This window comes from Pinus tabuliformis, chromosome 1_2, assembly GCF_031772625.1.
Source record: "Pinus tabuliformis cultivar Carrire ecotype Pingquan chromosome 1_2, CPIR1, whole genome shotgun sequence".
NCBI lineage: Eukaryota > Viridiplantae > Streptophyta > Pinopsida > Pinales > Pinaceae > Pinus > Pinus tabuliformis.
The window spans coordinates 205,771,815-205,793,894 of record NC_142298.1 but is presented as its reverse complement, the minus strand read 5'-3'; positions in this window follow the sequence as shown (position 1 = coordinate 205,793,894).

The window sequence follows — 22,080 nt, the reverse complement described above, 5'->3', positions numbered from 1 at the left end:
AAGGTTGTTCGACGTGTATTGAGCGCCTCCAGATGGTTCATGTACCCTTATGAAAGAGGAACTTATCCCATCAAGAGAGGAGCTATCCCATCCAAAGAGGGGATTATCCCATTGATGGTGGACCTGATTAACTTCCTCTTGAGCACTATAAATACAGGCATTGGGCCAGAAGGAGGGGAGGTTGAAAGCTAAACATTTCTAAGGGTAGATGCTGCTGGAATTAGGACTCCCATTTAGAAGCTTGTGAGGAGAGATTGCCATCTTTGCTTTTTCTATTTGGAAGTGAGTGAGCTTTGTCAAAGTAAAGGAGAACTCTCGATGGACCCTGGGAGGGACTTGCACAACACCAAGGCTCAGGTTGTAATTGTTCCTTTTGTTTCCTATTAATGCAAATGAGTCCATTCTTCTCAATAACTTGTTATTTATGAGTTGTTTCATGTACTCCTTGGTCTATGTGTTAAATATGTTTTATTTTATGAGATTATCAAGTGCTATTTAATCGTTTGATTGTTAGTGAATGCAGGTTTCGAAGTGAAGGAGGAGCTCATCCGGATCAGCGAGGCTGGACTGCTACAACAGTGTTGGACTACAGGTAGGATCTAAACACTTGATTTCTTATATAGTAAATGCATGTTTAGAGAATGATTGCTCTTGTTTGTCTTGTTTGTCACTAGAGAGTCTTAGGCTCCTAGGGAGGTTGGTTGTGTCCACACTATCGACTCTTTCCGCCTGACAGGGCTCCTACTAATTTATAACCCAAGTAAGTTGAGAGGAAGCTAAAAGAAAAGGTCTTTATTATTTTAGTATGTTGATCTATGAAATATAGCCAAAGGTTAAATTAGAAGGATTCAAGGTTTGTACTAGAGGATTGATTTATTCTGCTATAAAGCAATTAGAACCCTAACCCATGCAATCAGATGTAAATATTTTCTCTAGATGCAAGCCATGTCTAGCAACAATAGGTCATGAGTGGATGGAACCACTTGGTGTGTCATGATATTTAGATAGATTTTAATGCATGTTGGAGATAGATCATATAGGAAGGTTGGAGATCTATGTGAATACAACTAAAAATTATTGTGAGAAAAGTTTATAACAAAGGATATAGGATGGTGAAATACTTGAATTTGAAAATGAAGAGAAGAAATAAGAGATTATTTTTGAGATATAACTCATTGATCAAAGGATAAGGATTCATACTTGTTAGAGATACATTCATATGGACATGAGGAAGGTTTTGTTACACCACCTATCACAAATATTTTTTTACAACACATTAGACTCCATGGGGGAGAATCAATGAAAGGAGAATTTTCTATTTAATAAAACCTAGAGAGTAGTATTATATGCAAAGGAAATCTAGGTTTGGGCCCTCCTAGAGTTGTTGATTTGTTTGTTGGTCCAATGGTATCTATGTCAAGGTTTGGGATATGAGCTACTTAGAAGTCTCATGGAGTATTTTCAAGCAAGACCATGAGAAAATCCAAGGTCTCACCAATCTCATATTTGAAGAAAATTGGACCTCTACATGTTACATGTTTCCCCAAGAAGGATGGGATAACAAGAAAGAAAGAAGCTACACTCTTGAATTGGCTCTAGGTAGGGAAATCCACATAAATAATGTAATCTAGCTTTGAAGAACCCCTCCAAAAAAAAGATAAACATATCTAGTATGGATAGAAAACGAATTTGAATATAGAGCCACTTGAAATGTGGTAAATGTAGTAAAGATCCTCTTGATTTTATAGTAAATAAGGCATATGAAGATGAGGTGCTCTAAATTTTCCTCCTAAAGGTGGAAAAAAGTAGTCATAAGTTATATCCAAGTGAGAAAGGTGGTGATTACTCAATCCAAAGTTAATAATGTCCAAACCAAAGCCATCCAAGGGGGATCCTTAGGGCATAATCTAGTGTTTGCATGTATATGAAAGCCTAACCACTACATTAAATTTTCAAAATCCATATTGGGGCTAAGATCCTCAAGGGGTGCATTCTAAGTAAATTAGATATATTACTTGTATATTTCCCTCTAATTACATAGCTTAAAACATGTCTAGACAATAATAGGGTAACATAAAGCATATGAAGAGTACCTAAAAGGGTAAATATGACTAGTAGATATGGTCACTTGTTAAATTAAATTGGAGTCGCTGGAAAACCAACAATGAATCCACCCAAGGAGTCTTGCATAAGAAAAAATCTTGAAAGAATAGAGAGCTAGGTAGGGGTATCGATCCCCACTGAGAACAAGGTCACCAAGAGTTTGGACTTTATTAAGGAAAAAGGAAAGTCTAGAGATGCCTTGACATGTAAAGGATGGGCCCTAAACTATCTTTAGATGATGCACTAAGGAAATATTGGTTTTCATCTAAGACAAACCATCTCAAAGAAAGCTAGGTCCAAAAACCTTAGAACCATAAAAGGAAATGGTTTTGATGATTGTTTATTTCCAATACCATTATATGACTAGTGATCACCAATAGTAGACATACGCAAAGGCGTTTTATTAATTCAATTTCAAAAGAAAAATGGTAGACATCTATTGGTGGATTATTGAATCTATGGTCTTTTATTTGGGCTCCTGCTAATTTATAACCCTAGTGAGTTGAGAGGAAGTTGAAAGGCAAGGTCTTGATTATTTGAGTATGTTGATCTGTGAACTCTAGCCAAGGGTTGAATTAGAAGCATAGAAGGCTTGTACCCTAGATCCTAGGATTAGTTGAGAAGGATCTAGGGTTTGTACCCTAGGATTGATTTATTCTTCTATAAAGCAATCGAAACCCTAAACCATACATAATGATGTGAATGAGGTTGTCTTACAAGATTGCAAGATGAAGCTGAAAAGTTGGATTCATGTAGTCCATGAATTAAGAAGGACTCCAGGAACTGTAATAACCAAAAATTAACTAGAAAATAATTGGAAAAAAAGGAGGATCAGAATTGAAATGAAAAAGGTAAGGTGAACACTTGACAAGGAATGGCTACTCAAGATAAGAGATTCATCCACTTTCTTTCCATTCAAGTTACATTTTTGGATGACAACTTTATAGAATAAGAATACCTTGAATGCACATAAAGCGTGTTAAAGGCAAATAAAGAATAGGTAAAAATAATAAAATAAATGAAGAAACATTTTTATGAAAAAATCAAATTTAGACAAGCCTAAGGCACATGAATACGTGAATGAGCTCCTCTTGGTTTCAATAATAATTTATTGGAGTAGTATAATATTGGAGCAAAAATTCCTTGATTTGACGGAGCAACAACGAAGTGTTATGAAACCAGCTCACAAAAAGATAGAAAAGATAGATCAATGCCTTAGAATTCAGCCTCTTTGAGGGAGAAACCTCCTTTACATTACATAAATGAACAATTCTTTGATGATAAAAATGACAAGACATCCTTTCTATATATAGGAGTCTAAGGAGTCATAATATAATCAGGGTCGACATAACAATAATAATGTAAGGGCACAATAATAACAATAGTGGGCTTCTATGGGGCACAATAGTAACAATATGGGGACTACATGGTTACAAAAATATAATAAGGGGGTTGTACTAATAACAATAAGGGGTTACACTAGTAGTATAGGGGCCTAACATGCCCCTCTCCTTCAAAAAGTGTTGTCCTCAACACTTGAGTAGTTCTTGATGATTCTATAGAATATTCTTGTCCTCCCATGTGGAATCTTCAGCGGGTAAGTCCTTCCACTTGATGAGATACTCTGAAATTGATCGATTTCATAGCTGTCAGGTTCTTATTTTTGTGACTGCTCCAAGTTCCAATATGATTTTTCCTTCCTCTTCAAGTTCTAGCAATATTGTTTGAATAGGGATCTTTTGTAACTTTTGAATGAGTGGCCATACTTCTTCATCCTTCTTCCATTCATCCCTTGCTTCGTTTATCCAATCTGGATGGATAATAGAAATAGCACAAAACAATGCTTCCACATCCTCATCCTTTCTTGAGAGTGCATCTGCAACAAAAATTTTCTTCCCTTTTCTATAGATGATGTTAAAGTCATAACCCAACATATTTGTGACCCATTTTTTTTGTTCTTCTAAAGATAATAGTTGTTCTAAAAAGTATTTTAGACTAACATGATCAATTTTTACCTTGAAGTGTCTTCCCATTCGGTAAGGTTGCCATTTCTTAATTGCATATATTATTGCCAACATTTCCTTCTCATAAATAGCTTGCTTGAGATGTAGCAGTAAAAATACCCAATCACCTACATCAAAAGGTTCTTCACTATGATGTTGATCTACCTATTGTTTCATTCGATTTTGCACCAAAGTGGCATTATCCTTTAAAAGTTGGAGAAATTGTTGTTGATGCTCGATGTGAGCTTTCACTGCTTGAAGCTTTTTCTTCTTGATATGTCCTTCTATCTTTAGAGTTTGAGGAGTGGTAATCTCTTCCAATCCTTTACAAGATATGGTCGGATTCATTTCTTGATGCTTGATGTGATATTTCACTTCTTGAACATTTTTCTTCTTGATATGCCCTTCTATCTTGATAGTTTGAGGAGTGGTAATTCCGACCAATGAATTACAAGATATGGTTGGATTCATTTCTTCTTTCTCGATGTGATCTTTCACTTCTTGCACCTTTTTCTTCTTGATATGTCATTCTATCTTGAGAGTTTGAGGAGTGGTAATTCTTGCCAATGTTTTACAAGATATGGTCTGATTCATTTCTTCTTTCTTTGGGGTTGGGTCCTGGCATATATCCTCTTCTTTTGACATTTCTTGATCCTTTTCTTCCTCCTCTTCATAATTTATGTAAAATAATTTCTTCTCAGCGCACTTATGACCTTTAGTGCATTTTCTATCACAATTGTAACAAAACCCTTTTACTCTTTTCTCTTCCAATTGTTGTGGTGTAACCCTTGTAGGTTGTGGCAGGCTAGGAGAAACAACACTTCCATTATTATAGTTGTGAGGGGTAGACTTCCTTGTTGCCATAATTTTACTTTACACTATGTAATAAAGCCCTTTTACTCTTTCCAATTGTTGTGGTGTTGCTCTAAAGAAGGTGTTGCTCTTTGTATCCTCATAATGTGCTATCATTTCCTCCATGAAAATTGACCACGTAACAAGTTGTTTACGAGAACAAAGCCCTTTATACCATAAAAACTGATCCAATTCTAAATATGAAGATTAAATACATACCTTTTTTAACAGTGGTACACCATGTAGATCAAAATATTGCTCCATCTGAAGTATCCAATTTACCGAATCCTTGCCATAAAACTTCCTCATATTGCTTTTTCTTGATTTTAGGAGCTCGATCTTGAAACAACTATAACTCTGTACTTTTAGATCTTTAAGTTATGAAATTACAACTTGTAGTAGCCCTCTGTGTCCTCTTTCCAATGCTGCTAGTCTGATCCAAATTGGATTCTCCAAGGAAGAGTTATGCCAATCTCCCACAGTGACCAAATTATAGACTAGTTCAGTAAAGTGAACTTGTACGACGTGCCAAGTGTCACTGTTTCAACTTTTAGCTCTAAAAAATATATAAAAGAAACTAAAGTCTATCCTCTTTGTATAACCTTCTTATGAAATTTCAGTCTGATGCTCAGAGAGAAAGTTATGATGATTTTCCCCAGGGCACCTGTTTGGAATGTAATTCAGGAGTCTACAAAAAGACCAACTTCCTTAGATCATATCTTTGCAAATATAGTGCAAAAAGATCTAAAGTTTGGACCCAAGGTTCAGTACAATTTCATCTCAAATGGGATTCTTTTTTTTCTTCTGAAACGTCACAGAAAAAAAGTTATAGCGAAAATGCCACGATGACCTACTTGGAGTAGCAAAACCCTAGAATCCAAAGCTTTGATAGCAAATGTTATGAAACCAGCTCACAAAAAGATAGAAAAGATAGATCAACGCCTTAGAATTCAGCTTCTTCGAGGGGGCAACCTCCTTTGCATTACATAAATAAACAATTCTTTGATGATACAAATGACAAGACCTCCTTTCTATATATTGGAGTCTAAGGAGTCATAATATAATCAGAACCGACATAACAATAATAATGTAAGGGCACAATAATAACAATAGTGGGCTTCTATGGGGCACAATAGTAACAATATGGGGACTACATGGGTACAAAAATATAATAAGGGGGTTGTACTAATAACAATAAGGGGTTACCCTAGTAGTATAGGGGCCTAACACGAAGTCAACATTGACTTGGTTGTTTGTCTTTTAGAACAAGGGAGGTTTTCTCCAAGACTATTCTCTATTGAATAAAGACAACCACGAGAAGGTGGAAGCTCTTATGGACCCTCTCCCCCCCCACACATCGCTTTCCATTCCACAGCACCCAATCTATCTACTATGAAATTTTTTTTGATAGAGACACATTAAGGTTCATGCATATACACTAGCAAAATAGAAAATTGATAAAGAACCATATTTATTGACAATCATTCCCTGGTAACTTCTAAGCAAGTATATTTCATATGCTTCTAACATAAGTTCAAAAAAACTATGTAAGAAATCATTCAAAAATATTTATACATCAATATGTCTTTTTTTACATTAAAAATATTTTACAACAATGTCTTATACTATACATTATAGCATTGTAAATCATAAAAAAAAATTGCCTCTTCTTATTACAACCCATAATTCAAGAGTTTTTCATCCATTTATACATTTTCATGTTCTAACTAGGGTTGTTTTGATGATAATTGTAATTGGATTCCCTGATGCATTGCATCCCTGCTCATGATGTTATCACGAAGTTGAGGATGTTGTGGGGGAGCATCACCTACAAAAAATATTAAATTTATATGGTCAATTATCAAGTATCATTGAACTACTTTTTTAATAATAAAAAATACCTTTGAAATGTAATTATTTACCTTGTGCACTAGTCGACATAATTGCAATGACTACCTAGTTCTCCTCTTCTAGTTGAGGATCCTCTTTTATTGAATGCTTTTCTATTCAAAGCACAAAATTTATTAGTAGAAAACCATAAATGAATAAGAAAAAAAAATTACATACTAGTATGAAATTATTAAGTATATGATTAATATACAACCCTATTACCATTGTTGGCCTCATCTTTGGGTTGCAACCCACTCTCACGGGGTTCCTGGGAGTACCAAAATGTTTTAGTTGCTGAGCACTATTAGAGGATTGATTCTCAGTAGTGATGGGATAATCAATATTTGTACTACTGCCCTACTGATTAAAGCAAAGAAACACATTAGATTTATATCAAACATGATTGTATTTTATAATTAATGAAAGGTTAATGTGGATTGATTTGTATTTACCTTCTCCTTCATGTTGGATATTGGGGTTTTCCCCATGCTTTTATGGTGTTCAAATACGCCTTTAAATCAGAACTTGAAACCAATATCAAAGTATTGCTTCTTATGTAACAACCCTAGTGAAAATTCCATGTAATAAAATTTAATAAAGAAAAAATAATAACCACGGTTGATGGGACACTTATTCCAAGCTGAGTGTTGGGAAAAACATCCTAGTGTGGGTGTTCATTGGTTTACTACGGCTAAAGGAAATTGGCAAAGGCAATGGCTAAGGCTTTGGAAAGGAAAATGTCATTTTTGGCACAGCTATTTATGAAAGCAAGTGAAATTAGGAGAAAATGGAGGTGAAAGGTCACAGGTTGCATGTGAGGAGGAAATTGAAGGAAAATAATGGAAAATGAAGAAAATAGAGGCCTCATTGATAAAAAGGCTTCTAAAGATTAGTTGGTAATCCTTTTTCAGTTCAGTTTTGGATTCTCTCATTTCCTCTCTCTCTCTCTCTCTCTCTCTCTCTCTCTCTCTCTCTCTCTCATTCTTAGAAACTGAGAGTTTTCTTGGACCTCTCTTGGAGGGTGTGGCATACTTAGATTTTTGGAGCAAGAAGGAAAATGAAGAGCAGGAAAGTGCAAGAGGACATCGAGATCAATAGTTACAATGGGGTTTTCTTGTAGGTATTAAGTTGCATGTATGTTTTCTTCACTAGTTTTGGCATGCATGGCATTTGCATGTCATTTATTGGTCATGATTTGTCACTAGCATGGAGAGTTTCCTAGATTAATAGTGGATTTTCCTAGCCTTGTCATTTCCTAGATAGCCATGGTGTTGTGGGTTCATTTTCTTTGTTTTTTTGTTGGTTCTCATGTTTCCGTAGCTTGGGTTGAGTTACTAGTTCTTGGAGCCTTAGTTGGACAAATGCTATGGAGCCCTGTAATAGCTTGGGTTGAGTTATTAGTCCTGGAGCCTTGGTTTGAAAAACTCTCTGGAGCCCTTAGTGGGTTGAGTTACTAGTCCTGGATCCTTGGTTGGATAAACGCTCTCGACCCTGGTAGTAGCTCTGGGTTGAGTTACTAGTCGTGGAGCCTTGCTTGGAAAAAATACTCTGGAGCCCTAGAATGCTTGGATAGAGACCAATCTGGTAATGGTTTGGTGATGTTCGACCATGAGGTGGAATCATTGTTTGATGAGTTGAGGCGGTTGGCCTCTAGAAGCCCTGGATGATTTCATATTAATGTGTTTTATGAGATCCCACATTCATGCTTGGAATATGGCACAGGGGTGACTAGCCGAAGAGAGTTTTGGCTCAGCCATGTCAATGGTTAGGTGGTTTGTGGAAGTCCCATAAATGGTTGGCCTTTCCATCAATAATATGAGGTTATTTACCCTTGTTATTCTATCAGTATTATATTGGTTATATGTGGATCATATGTTGCAATTTCCTTGGTATTTATGTTTCTATTATGTTGGTTATGTATGTGTTTTATGACAGTAGCTATGTATGAATCTCATCATTTTTTTACTTGTAAATGAATGGAAAATTTATATATGACCTAATGGATGAAATGGAAACTAATGTGTTGAGGTATCAATGCTTCTTAGCGATTCTCAGATGAGTATGAGACCCCTATGCTTAGATCTATCAGTTACACCTGTAGATTACATATCTGTGATATTTTTGATGAGATTACTGTCATGGCTAGTAGGGGTCCAATCAAGGTCTGATTCAAGTAATTGCATATGCATTTCCATTTCCTTGTTATCTTGTTGTTCTGAGAGTTTTATTCAATTCTAGGAAGTGACCTGGGCTCTAGGCTTGAAAAAGTGGCTCAAATACTGGGGATACTAACAGAACACTGTGAAATTTAGCCCTAGAAACTGGCATGCCTTGTCATGAGAGTGTCCAGAGCCTCCTGGACACTGAAATTTAGTCCCTAGAAACTGGCATGCCCATGTCTAGGAGTCAAGTGGTCTAAAATCTCAGTGGGACCCAAGGACTGATTGGCAAAAAGGTTGGGATGGTTCTTGAGTGCCCTAATGCTAATGTTCAATGTCTATATGGTGTGATTCCATTGATTCCACTTCCTTAATGTGACTTAGGAGGTTGAATCATATCATAGTGGCCTCTCGTCACATGTTTATCCCAGTTGGCCAGCTACATAGGTAGATGTAGGAGGAAGGTGTCACAGAGTGGTACCATAGCATGGTTCACACCTCGGACTGGATGGGTTGGGTGTGTTGGTCATGCATTATGTCGGTTTCATATGTGTTTCATGTGTTGTGAGACCATGTGCTTATTCCATTTACATGTTGTTCATCGTGGTTGTAGTGATGTTTCCATTTGGAAGTTGATGGTGTTGTTGTGGAGTGAATCATCATGAGGGTGTGACTGGTTACATGTTGTTATATGTCACTTAAATTTATCATTATTGTATGCTTGGTTACATGTTGCTACCTATTTTTACAAGTATTTCTCGTTTACGCTTGATCATATGTGTTTATGTGTGTGTGTTGTCCATGGTTATGCTTATGTGTTGTTCGCATATGAGTTGGTGTATCATATATGTTTATGGTTGTGCATTTTCTACATAAATTGGTATGGTTGATTTCGTCATGCATGAGGTCATGGTATGTGTGGTTGACATAGTCATTCATCAATGACTAGGCTCTAACTAGAATGATGGTGATAAGGTTATATGCTTATGAGTTATATTTCTATATGTTGTTATGACTATGTTATACATGCATTACATTGATTTGTTGATCTTGCACATGAGATATCCTCCTAGAAATATGCTAAGGTACGTTGGTTTATTATAATTTGGTTTAGCTGACATGATATACCTTGCATGAAGAATATCAAACATGACTAGCAAGATGGTAGACTATAGTTCCCGAGACTCTCTGGATCAAATGATCAATGTGGTGTTGGGAACTCTTCTGATCTAGCAGACACACTAAGAATCTTAAAGGAAGAAATAAGGAGTTTCAAGGCAGACAATGACAAAATCATACAAGCATAGGAGAAATAACCAGAGTTAAATGCAGTGATACTTCACATTTTGTTAGATTTGCAGTGATAGGGACCACATCGGATCGGCCATGAGCAGGAGGAAAAAACTAATGGGGCATATGGTAGTAGGTCTCATGGTGTTCACATGTCAAATAGAGATGACACAATGAGAGATGGCAGATTATTGGACACTCCAGATAGGACAGGTGATGGACATAATTTCTATTCTAGTTCTAGTTTAGATAGGAACTATGATCACCACCGTTTCATCCTTACAGGAGGAGTGATAGGGGATACTTTCTAGATGATTTTAAGAAATAAAATCCACCTACTTTTGATGGAGAGATGAAGAAATCATAGGATGTAGAGGCATGGTTGCTTAGCATGAGGAATTTCTTCAAGTTTCATGACTATTCAGAGAACATGAAATCTAGAGTAGCTACATTTAGCCTGAAAGGTAAAGAAGACATTTGGTGGTAAGATTTGAAGAATGTTAGATGTATTCATGAGCAGTACTTGACTTGGAGTGAGTTCGAGAGGCTATTCAAGAAGAAATATATGTCGAAGAGATAATTTGATGGCAAGGCAAAGGAATTCTATGAGCTAAAGATGGGATCAATGACAAATGAGGAGTACACTAGCGAATTCTTGGATCTGCTAAGGTATGTGCCTTACCTCACGGAGGGGAAGGCCAATATTCATAGGTTCATTAGTGGGATTATCAGTTGCATTCAAAGACAGGTTTGAGTTCGATGAGCCTAGATCATTGGAGGAGATCATCTGAAAGCTAAGGCATTGCTATGAACAATCGAAGTGTAGATATGAGACTAAAATGGACTGGAAAGGTAATGCAAATAAAAAAATTAAAATGGGACAAGAAACAAGCAAGACCTTAGGGTATAGGAAATAAAGAGAATGTAGATCCATATAATAATTTCAGTGCATCTGATAGAAGACAGAGACATCAATCTAAGGAATAAAATAAGGAGCACATGTGGTGTTGGACATGTGGAGGGGATCATCGTAGGAGATATTGTCCACATTATCAGGGTGGTTGGCATAAAATATATAGTGTACAGGAGGCATGGACTGTTTGGGATGTTGGTTAGAGCGTTCCTCATATTTATGCAACATTGGATAATAAATAGGCAAACCATTAGGCATTTATCACTTAGATGGATGGGAAGATTTGTGATCAAGTTATTTCTATTTTGAATGACCCTGTATATAATTATAGATATGCTAGTCCTGACTAGTGGATAAGTATGGTTTGAGTAAGGAATTGCATGCAAAATCTTGGTTAGTGTAGTTGGCTACAGGTACAAAGAAGAGAGTTCACCATTGGGTAAGAGCTTGTGAATTTGATTTGAATTGTATTCCTACTGTAACACATATGAATGTATTATCATTGGCATCATACAATATGTTGTTGGGCATGGATTGGTTGTACCTTCATTGAACCAAGGTGGATTGTTATGACAAATCCATTGAGTGTGTGGATGACAATGGGGAAACAAGAGTCTTGTAGGGAAATAATAAAGCCACATCAGTTAGGCTAGTAACAACTATGTAGGTCAAGCATAGTCACATGAAAGGGTGTTTGTTATTTGCAGTACAAAGTTCTAGTGACAGAGGTAAGGAAGTTGAAGATACAAATGTTTTGGGAAGGTACTCAGTTCTACAACAGTTGCAGGATGTATTTCCTAAGGACATTTTAGAGTTTCCACCTCATAGGAAGGTAGACCTTTCTATTGAGTTGGTGCTAAGGGTAGCTCCAGTATCAAAGGAACCTTACAGGATGATCACACCTGAGTTGGTAGAGTTGAAGTTTCAGTTGAAGGAAATGTTGAATAAGGGATACATTAGGCCAAGTGTATCACCTTGGAGCACAGCGGTATTGTTAGTGAAGAAGAAAGATGGTACTCTCGGATTATGCATTGACTACAAGCAGTTTAACAAAGATCAAGAACATGTATCTATTGCCGAGGATTGATGACTTGTTCGATCAATTGAAGGGAGCAGCAATGTTCTCAAAGATTGATTTAAGATCCAGATATCACTAGGTACGCATCAAAGAGGAGAACATTTACAAGACATCCTTCTGAAGCAGGTATGGGAATTATGAGTTTGTTATAGTTCTATTCGGTTTGACTAATGCTCCAGCTAGTTTTATGTGATTTATTAATATTGAGTTTCATTCATATTCGATAAGTTTGTTATTTTTTTCATCGATGATATATTGGTATATTCTAAAAATGAGGAAGATCATGTCGATCATTTAACAACAGTGTTGATATTTTTGAGAGAGCATTAGTTGTATGCTAATATTAGTAAGTGTAGTTTCTTTCAGACTGAGGTACATTACTTGGGACATGTTGTCAGAAAATATAAGAGCTATAATGGAGTGGGCGGCTCCTATAAACGTAGATGAGTGAGATATTTCATGTAGTTGACAGGCTATTACAGGAGGTTCATTGGGAACTTCTCATAGATTTCTTATCCTATCACATCATTGCAGAGAAAAGGTAAGAATTTTGAATGGAGAGAGGAGTGTGAGGCTAGTTGCGAGTAGTTCAAGTAGTGGTTGACACATGCACTAATGTTAAAGATTGAAAATTTGGACAAAGAGTTTGTGGTATGCACAGATGCTTGCAAGAAAGGACCTGGTGGAGTCCTTATACATGATAGATAGGTGGTATGCTATAAGTCATGAAATATGAAAGAACACAAGAAGAACCATCCCACACATGATCTTGAGTTGGTAGCGATCATACATGCATTGAAGATGTGGAGGAACTATATTTTGGGTCAAAGGTTTGTGTTGATGAGTGATCATAGTGGTTTTCAGTATCTACTTAACCAACCGAACTTGAATGACGTGCATGCTTGGTGGTTGGCCATGATCAACGAGTTTGATTTTGAGATCAAGTACATCAAAGGTAAAGAGAACAAGGTGGCAGATGCTCTTAGTAGGTGGGTACAGGTAAATCACTTAGCAACTATGAGCTCTAATGGGACAGACTTATAGGATAGGATCTTGTAGGCAGGTCAACAGGATGATAGGTATACAAAGGTTGTGCACAGGTTGCAGCAGATTATAGGTGGTAGTACATGTACAAATATATGTGATGGTATAGGTATAGCTACAGGTGGTAGTACATGTATAGGTTGTAGCATAGGTACAAGTATAAGTAGTGGTATAGGTACAGGTATAGGTGCAAGTGTACTGGATGTGTACTATTTCTTTACAGTAGATGGATTGGTTACATTTAGAGACAGGATATATGTGCTAGAAAGTAGTGAGCTCAAGAGGGTGATCTTGAGGGTGTTTCATGCGAAACATTATTCAAGTCACCCAGGCTATCAGAAGACATTGACCACGGTGAAAAGATTTTATTATTGGTCGAACATGAAGAGGGACATAGCGGAGTTTGTGGCCAGGTGTTTCGATTTTTAGCGTGTGAAGGAGAATTGTAAGCATCCAAGTGGACTGTTACAATCGATTATGATTTTAGAGTGGAAATGGGAGGTAATTTCCATGGACTTCATCACTAGGTTTCCAAGGATAGTGAAACAACACGATTCCATCATGGTTGTTGTGGACAAGTTGACAAAGGTTGCACACTTCATTCCAGTGAAGTCTACATTCTCAGCTAGTGATGTAGCATGGGTATTCATCAGAAGTGTGGTCAGATTGCATCGTGTCCTGAATAAGATTGTGTCATAAAGGGATGAAAAGTTAACTTCCAAGTTTTGGAAGGAGTTGTTTGTAGGTTTGGGCACAGAGTTGGTCTTCAGTACAAATTATCATTCATGGACAGATGGATATACAGAGAGGGTCAATAGGATATTGGAGGACATGTTGAGGATGTTCGTGATTCATCAGCATTGAAAGTGGGAAGAGAATATTCCACTGGTAGAGTTTGCTTACAGTAATGGGTATCAATAATATTTTAGGATGAGTCTATTTGAGGCATTGTATGGGTGGAGTTGCAATACTCCCATCAGTTGGAGCGATCTAGTTAACAGGGTGTTGATTGGACCGAACATGTTGGTGGACATGGAACAGGAAATGCAGGTTATAAAGAAGAACCTAAAGGTAGCACAGGATAGGAAGAAGAGCTATGCAGGTCGGAACATGTCATTCAAGGAGTTCTAGGTTGGGGAATAGGTGTACTTGTGCATCAAACCAAAGAAGAGCTCCTTATAGATTGGATCATGTGCCAAGTTAGCACCATGGTTTTATGGACCCTTTAGTATTGTTAAGAGGATTGGGACAATAGCCTACCAACTTGCACTACCTCCGATAGTGAACTTCCATGATGTTTTCCATGTGTCATTGCTTAATAAGTATGTTAACAATGTTGATCATTTGATTGATTGGTCTATATTGTAGGTGAAACTCCATGGAGAATTCCAGTCAGAGCCTTAGTGTATATTGTAGAAAAAGGTGCTCATGCTCCAAAACCAAGCAATTGAGTAGGTTAAAGTGCAGTGGAATCTCTTTTGGTCGATGAAGCTACATGGGATATGGCGGATCTAATGCGAGCTCTATATCCTTCATTGTTTGTCGGTTGAGGCAAAGCAGTTTGGTATGGTGTTTTGGTATATATCTGTGGTATATGTTTGGTGATGTTTTGGTATATGTACATATGTATATGGATATAAATACTGCCATGAGCTATGTTATAAAGCTCCAATAAGCGGTATGGGTGTCATGTCATTATGATGTTATGCTTGTTATCTTGTCATGTTGGTTTTCTTCTTAGTAGGGTGATCATTGTAAATACTGCATTGAGCTATGTTATAAAGCTCCATGGGAATCATGTTTGTTTTTCAGTGGTTTTCTTGAGGTATAGGTGTGGTTGAACACCGAGGATAGTGTCCCCCAAGAGGGATGGCTCTGTAACAGCCCTGGTGAAAAATTCAACCAATAAAAGTTAACAAAGGAAAAAATTATAACCATGGTTGATGGGACACTTCATCCAAGCTGAATGTTGGGAAAATATCCTAGTGTGGGTGTTCATTGGTTTATGATGGCTAAAGGAAATTGGCAAAGGCAATGGCTAAGGCTTTGGAAAGGAAAATGGAATTTTTGGCACATTTATTTATGAAAATAATTGAAATTAGGAAAAAAGGGAGGCGAAAGGTCACAAGTTGCATGTGAGGAGGAAATTAAAGGAAATTATGGAAAATAAAGAAAATAGAGGCCTCATTAATAAAAAGGCTTCTGAGGATCAGTTGGTAACCTTTTTTCAATTCAGTTTTGGAGCTCTCTCATTTCCTCTCTCTCTCTCTCTCATTCTTGGACACTTAGATTTTTCTTGGAGCACTTTTGGAGGGTGTGGCATACTTGAATTTTTGGAGAAATAAGGCAATGGAAGAGAAAGTAATCATAAGAGGACATCGGGATTAACATATAAAATAGTTTTTTCTTGCAGGTACCGAGTTGCATGTATGTTTTCCTCACTAATTTTAGCATGCATGGGATATGCATGTGGTTTAATGGTCATGATCTGTCACTAGCATGGACAGTTGCCTGGATTGATAGTGGATTTGACTAGCCTTGTCATTTCCTAGATATCCATGGTGTTGTGGGTTCATTTGCTTCGTTTTCTGATTGGTTCTCATGTTTCCTTAGCTTGGGTTGAGTTACGAGTTCCTGGAGCCTTAGTTGGACAAATGCTCTGGAGCCTTGTAACAGCTTGGGTTGAGTTATTATTCATGGAGCCTTGGTTGGAAAAACTCTCTGGAGCCCTTAGTGGGTTGGGTTACTAGTCCTGGGGCCTTGGTTGGACAAACGCTCTCGACCCCGACAATAGCTATGGGTTGAGTTACTAGTCCTAGAGCCTTGGTTGGAACAAATGTGCTGGAGCCCTGGAATGCTTGGGTAGAGACCAATCTGGTGATGGTTTGATGATTTCTGACCATGAGTTGGAATCACTATTTGAGGGGTTGGGGTGGTTGGCCTCTAGAAGTCCTTGATGGTTTCAAATTAATGTGTTTTATTAGATCCCACATTCATGCTTGGAATAAGGCACATGGTTGGCTGGCTAAAGAGAGTTTTGGCTCAGTCATGTCTACAGTTGGGAGGTTCATGGAAGTCCCACAATTGGTTGGCTTTTCCATCAATTATATGAGGTTATTTCTCCTTGTTATTTTATGAGTATTATACTGGTTATATGTGGATGATTTCCTTGGTATTTATGTTGCTATTATGTTAGTTATGTATGTGTTTTATGATAGTAGATATGTATGGATCTCATCATGTTTTTACTTGTAAATAATGAACAAGGTATCTAAGACCTAATGTATGAAATGGCAGCTAATGTGTTGAGGCATCAATGCTTCTTAGTGGTTCTTAGATGAGTATGAAATCCATATGCTTATATTTGTCAGTTACACTTGTAGATTACATATAAGTGATATGTTTGACAAAATGCATGTCATGGCTAGTAGGGGTCCAGTGAAGGTCTAATTCAAGTAATATTTCCTTGTTATCTTGTTGTTCTGAGAGTTTCAATCAATTTTGGGTAGTGACTCAGGCTCTAGGCCTAAAAAGCGGCTCAAATATTGAGGATGTTGGCCAGGGAAAGTTTTAAGGATGGATTTTTTTTTAATTTTAGAAACCCTGGTGAATCTCACTGGTACATAATATGCAATTTGTAAAATGTTTGGTAATTTTTTTGTAAAAGTATTCAAATTTCTAATAATTTTATATAGTCTCTATATAAAATTTTAGTGATTTTTAAGGCAAAAAAATTTATACTATAAAATTTGGGCAATTTAAAAAGAGGAAGGAAAATAATGAATGTTTTTTTTGGAAAAGTACTGAAAATTAGCCCACTTGCAAATATCAGCCCCTAAAATTTACCCTGACATTGGCACAACATTGTGCAATTTAGTCCATAGACGCTGGCATGCCTTGACATGAAAGTGTCCAGAGCCTCCTAGATGTTGTCATGCCCATATCATTGGAGTGTTTGGGGGTAAAGTAGTCTAAAATCTCAGTGGGACCCAGGGGCTGATTGGCAGAAAGGTTGGGATCGCTCCCAAGGTTCCTAATGCTAACGTTGAAGGTTATTATGGTGTTTTTCCATCGATTCCACTTCCTTAACGTGGCTTAGGAGGTCGAATCATATCATAGGGGCCTCTCATCGCATGTTTACCCCAGTCAGACAATTACTTGGGTAGATGTGGGAGGAGGGTGTCATAGATAAATCAGCCTGCATTTCGTAAGAGTATTAATTTTTGTTATTTTCTAGTGCAATTACGAGAATGTTGGAAGGTGATATAACAGATACTATTGTTAATAAATTTTTGGTACTTACAATTTGTGCATGTGGCATCAAATAACCACCCTAGCCGAGTTTTTGTTTACCATGCTTCTCAAGCCTTTCCTTGATTTCCTTCGAAGTGTTGAGGAGCCTATGAAAAGTTCCAAGTATGTTATATACTACAATTTTATTCAAAACTAAAGAAAATTAAACGTATTTAATTCAAGATGTAATTTGTAACTTTATTGACAAGGTGGTGCTTTCCCTTCTTTTCTCATTTCCTTCTCCTTTTCATCCTCGATGAGGCCCTTCCATTCCATATCAAGAATCATGGGAGAGTGCTCATACCTAGGGTTTTCTACCAATTTTCTCCTATAGTGGTCTCATAGCTATTTTAATTATTTTTTTACTACGATGGTCACCTTTGTTTTATTTAATGTATCTACCCCAAATAGATCTTCAAGGTAGTCCATAAACTCTTTATTAAGGTTGAAATTTTGGCAATTCCACGTTTCGCGTATGGTGGGCCCAAAAAAATTTAATGATTTGTTGTCCATTTTTGTATTAAATACATTGTTACCTACATGCAAAAACATATGATCATCAGTTTGATAACAATAATATAGACGACTTATGTTTTAGATAGAAAACTTCAAATAGTTAAAAAATAAAAAAATGCTAGGCGATTTTGGTGTTTTTATTGGAATTCCTTCCTCATTCACTAAAAATGTGCAGTCAATATTCCTTGTGCTCTTAACACGTGATACTATAAGAAATTAAACCACAATGTCATCATATTATGACCACCTCTGTCACCACTTAATCCAAAGCCTAGCTATGTGTTTGGCTTGAGGGTCATGTGCTCATTAGTCACAACTAATGGTGTGGACCTAGTTTCAGTACTAGGAGCATGACCACTCAAAGGTGGAGTAATGAATAACTACCTTGCAGATATATCTTGGGTGGTAGTATTGGCCAAACTCTCATGTTTTGTCTCGTTAACTCCACTATTACCAACACTGAGTTGAGGAACAACTGACTATTGTTGGAGGGGGGGATTTCCTCCAAATAGCTCTACATAAGAAAGAAAATATTTTTTCGACTAAATAATGTAAAAGTTAAAAAAAAAACTTTCAAAATTAAACTTATGACATAAAAAAGAAAAAAAACTCACTTTAAAATATGGTTATTACCTAGTATGAATGAATATCCTTTTTCAACTTATTGATCGTATCCTTGGTCACAAAATTTCCATCCCTATTACGAATCAACTCCATAATTGGTTTATTTGTTTTAGCCACATACTTTCTTATTATCACCACAAGGTTCAGGGATGACCATAAGTCTTCTTCAGCAACAACATCATCATCATGGTGCTCGGACTAATATATCAATAAAAGAAAAGTCATTATTTCGATTATATAAACAAATAACCAAAAATTTCACATTAAATGTAAAGAAAAATTATTATTTCTTTACGTCTGAATATGCAAGTGTTTTTCCACGCGTATCAGCCTACAACATAATTAGATAATTAGAGCAGAGAAATATGTTTAAAAAATGTTAAAGAATAAGTATCAACATAAACATTTAATTAAGGGACATATAAACACAAAAAGAAAATCATTTTACTTATTTACAAGACGGCAAGGAATTCAAAACGATAATGCAATCTTATTATCATGAAAGTGTACCACCATTGAAAGGTTCGATTTGTCTTTGATGGGCATTAATCTTTGAAAACTACCAAAAACTAAACTCAGCATAGCAAATGTTTTTGCATGCTTCAACATCAAATGACTTGTGTTCATGTGCTTTCTAGAATATCATCTCCAAGAGTAGAATAACCCAACTATAATGGAAATATTTAACTTGATTTTAGCCTTCTAGGTATTTCATGATGAGCTTAGTCAAAAAATACCTAGCCCACGGTATCTTTATACCCTTCATGAGAATATTAGTTTTATGAATAGTCCTAATTGCATACTCATTTTTTTTCTCACTTTAACTAATTTATAGGAAATTCAACAACTCAATTATATATAATAGATATGAAAGTGCCACAATAACTAAAAAGAGTGCCATACCTATTGTAAACATTTCATGCACTCATGTCCTTTGCTAAAATCACTACTAAACAACTAATTTATCTATACTAGATATGATAGTGCCATGGGAACTATAATAAAGTCCATACCTATTGTAAATATGTTATGGAATAATTTCCTTTACTAAAATCACACTGTTTTCATCCTCTCCAACCTTGTGTAATCCTAAAGTTATATGAATAGCATATGGGTCAAAGGGATAGGGATTTTCTAGCTACAAAAATTCATAGTGAAGTCTACTGTAAGAGAACTTAATATAGAGGGGGTGATGGGAATATGATCAAAATGTGGAAAAACAAGTAGCGTTAAGATACCTAAATATAGTAAAAACTTTAGTAATCTATAGTAAAACTTTCAAAGGTAAATACTTGAACATTCAAGTTCCCTTACTGCACTAGCAAAGAAACTATAGCATAGTGTAGACAACTTTACTTCTAAAAATTGTATCTACTCGGAGTTAACACAAGTTAGAAACTGTATTCTACTGGTTAATCCATGCAGATGGATTTCCTATCAAGAATAGTTCTAACAGGTTTACAAGGCTCATTTATTTTGTATTTCATTGGAATTAACCATATGGTTAGAGAAGAGGTTTAGAAATCCTATAGATATTTCTTCTTTCCTTGAGCCATATTTAATATTTAGTTATATTGATCATTTCAAAAAACATGATCAATATCATGGAGCCTCTCTCTAATTGGGAAAGCTTGTGAATATCAAGTGTCCAAGAGAACCATTGATGCTTTTAAATATTAAGTCTGAGAGAATCATGGATGCTTATGAATATTAAGTGTCCAAGAGAATTGTGGATTGCAACATCAATTTTTTGGTTCAAATTTGATAGAAATATTGTTACTAACTTGGCACTTCTGGATCTACTTTCTATATCCACTTGAAAGGAAGGAAAATGGATTGTCTCATTTACATATACCTAACTATTCAACTTTATACTTTTGTGACACTGGTAAATTGATTTCTTCATGCTACATTATCTAAGTATCTGAAATATGATGCATGTTGATTCCTTCCTTGTAAAGTCATTTTATTGCTTCATAAGCAACCATAAGCTCATTTTTTTTCTTATCTACTTGCATAATATCTCACAATAATGAATTGAATCCATATTCCTTTCTAAATTAAATGTTAATAATCTCACTATGACTAACACTAATGTTTCCCATTTTTCAATCCTAAGAAAGCACTGTCTATCTCTTTACAATGCCTTCTTCTTGTATTTTCTTGTTCTTGACATTTTTTGGCTTTATTATGTGATATTCTCTATACATTTTTAGAGTGAATTATATTTTATGACATTTATTTTGTTGCAAGAAAACTACAGATATCAAAGAAGAGTAAGAAAGCCATTCCATTTTATTTGGTTGGATAGAATGGTTACATAACCTATTTATGGAAAACCCAATTTTCAATAAATTTATATATCACTTATTTATTGAGAGATTATATTCCATTTGTCATGTTATATTCTTATTTTTGTATGCTAGTAGACAATTTTTGTGGACCATGTTTGTCAAGGAAATGGCATGTGCATACTTGAACCTAAGTTTATCCACAATTATTATTTTTGTTTAGTACAAGAAGATTGAAAGAAATAGGATTTGTAAGGGACTTTGTGAATCTATTCATCATTTTTTTTCGGTTGTTTTGTTATAGAATTAGGATTTGATAAGGTACATGAAACAAATCATTTATTATGTTGTCCCAAGTAAAGGTACCAAAAGGATGGGTGTGTGATGGCACAAATAGGATCTGTTGGAAGCTAATTACGATTGACGATAAGATATTTTTCTAAAGCAAATTTTGTGACAAACATGACAATTTTGATGGCATGTGACAACAAAATTGTCATTTTATAGATTTACTTGCTAATTTAAATCTTTAATTACTAATAATGTCTGGATATTCACAAACATCCTCTTTTCCTTGATTGGGTTTCTGATTTTTGCAGTCTGTCTTTGATTATGTAGCATTTAAGTCCAACAGGCAGAGTGTATATTATGTATTAGGAATTTGAAGATCATGGAACTTTGCAACTTTTTTAATGTTACAAACAATTATTTTGATGTATTCCTTGGTAAGAATAAAATAAATTTTATGGATCAAACAAATCTATAATCTTGTTGTTTGGATACAATATATAATGTTTTTAGTTTTGCAACTGTGTACGAATTTACATAAAGGTTTTGACTTTATTAACCTCATTGATGTGAAGTTGTGTTTGACCTTGTGACTATGTAAACCTTGCTTACAAATATTCAAACAAGATCATTTACATTCAATAAGATAAGTGACATTCAAAAGGACATGACCGAATTAAGAAGAAAAAACAATGAAGAAAACCCCTAGTTTTACCATTTTTTAGTCTTTGTGGTA